Consider the following 2,146-nt stretch of genomic DNA (forward strand, 5'->3'; position numbering starts at 1 on the left):
ACAAAGTGAATTTTTATTATGTTTACAGACAAAACACCTTCTAAAATAGGCCCATGTGTCATTAACCCCCGGTAACATTAGCCCCCCCCCCGGAAATTTCCTAGTATGACCAGATAACCTCCTGAGTACATTAAACCCCCTGAAGTATTAACACCCCCCGGGTAACATTAAACCCCCCCTGGGAAGTGCCTGGTATGACCAGATAAACCCCCGGGGTGTCTTATCCCCCGGTAAAGTTAACCCCCCCCCAGGGAATTTCCTGGCATGGGCATAATATCCGAATTTTACCAATCAACAAATCTCTTATCCCCTAATTTGCAAGCTTATCTCCCCTTGGGAAGTTCCTGGTATAAACCAGATAACCCCCTGATTTCTTAACCCCCCAGTAACTTTAAACCCCCCCAGGGATTTTCCTGGCATGATCTCATGTCCGACTTTTAAAAATCACCAAATCTCTCTTATCCCCGAATTTGCAAGCGTAAATTTAACCGCTAATCCCCGAATTTGCAAGCGTACATCATGGGGGCCTGGGGGCGTAGCCCCCAGCGAGCCGAAGGCGAGTCCTATATTATATACAGCCGCATGTGAAACCACTCACTCACTCACTGACTGACAGATATATACAAATTCTAACATAGTTCTAGAAGTGCTAGAAACTTGAAATTTGGCATGCAGGTACCTTTTGCAATATGACCCGGAGGAAAAGTCTGAAAACCGGACTTTTTTACTTTTTTAAAACCCCTCAAAAAAATTCCCAAAAAATCGCGCATTTTTCACCCCTGCAGGCATTTTTTGTAAGCCCGATAGTGGGCGAACCGTTCGAGCTAGCTGGGATCTGACGAAAAATTCATGGTCAGGAATGAAGTGAACTACAAAAAAGGTCTAGTGACTTTTTGCTCTATCTTCCATGGTTAAGCGACAAAACGCTCGAACATTTGACATTCCAGAGATTTTTTCGCTTAAAGTAATGTTTCGAGCCCGATAGCGGCCGAACGGTAGGTCGTAGCTCAAATCTGATTGACCCATCAAATTAGCAAATTACGTGATCTACAGAAAAGGTCCAGTGACTTTTTGCCCTATCTCCATTGGTTTGGCCGAAAAACGTGGTTATGTGCAATTTATTTGTAATTTTCACGTGAACATTTTGTTTGTGGTGTCGATAGCGGCAAAACCATTGGTCGGAAGTCGAAATAAAAACAAAGGTTTGATTTAGCAAATGAGGTTATCTACTAAAAAGGTCTAGTGACTTTTTGACCTATCTACATTGGTTCGACCGCAAAAACGCGTTTAAGTGCAATGTTTTTGTGTTTGATACGTGAAAATCTTGTTTCTGGAGTCGATATCAGCCGAACCGTTGATTAGAGTTTAAATCTTTATCATTCAGTAACTAGAAAACTATGATGTCTATAAAAAAGGTCCAGTAGCCTTTTGTCTTATATCCTTTAGTAAGCCTGTAAATCGCTTTCAATGGTAAAATATTTATCGTGTTTTTTACAAAATGCACATTTTGGTTGTTTTAGATTTTTTGCTCCTATGATTTGTTCAATTCGTTCTGGTTCCGGATTGAACAATTATTACTACGTTACCGAGTGATTACAACCCCCCTAGGGAATTGGCTGAGCGTTAGCGAAACGTCAATAGTAGATAGTGACAGAGAGAATTTATTTATTTTAACACACACACAACAACCTCTAAAAGAGAACCACTTGTGTGTTAACACCCAGTAACAATAAACCCCCCTCTGGAATTCCCCAGTATGACCAGATAACATCCTGAGTAAATTAAACCCACTGATGTCTTAACCCCCGGTAACATTAACCACCCCCCGGGAAGTATCTGGTATGACCAGATAACCTCCTGAGTAAATTAAACCCCCTCATGTCTTAACCCCCGGTAATATTAACCCCCCATGGGATTTTCTTGCATGACCAAATAACATCCTGAGTAAATTAAACCCACTGATGTCTTAACCCCCGGTAACATTAACCCCCCCGGGAAGTATCTGGTATGACCAGATAACATCCTGAGTGAATTAAACCCCCTGATGTCTTAACCCCCGGTAATATTAACCCCCCCTGGAATTTTCTTGCATGACCAGATAACATCCTGAGTAAATTAAACCCACTGATGTCTTAACCCTCGGTAA

The sequence above is a fragment of the Homalodisca vitripennis genome, unplaced genomic scaffold (genome assembly GCF_021130785.1).
Source record: "Homalodisca vitripennis isolate AUS2020 unplaced genomic scaffold, UT_GWSS_2.1 ScUCBcl_934;HRSCAF=3905, whole genome shotgun sequence".
Classification (NCBI taxonomy): Eukaryota; Metazoa; Arthropoda; class Insecta; order Hemiptera; family Cicadellidae; genus Homalodisca; species Homalodisca vitripennis.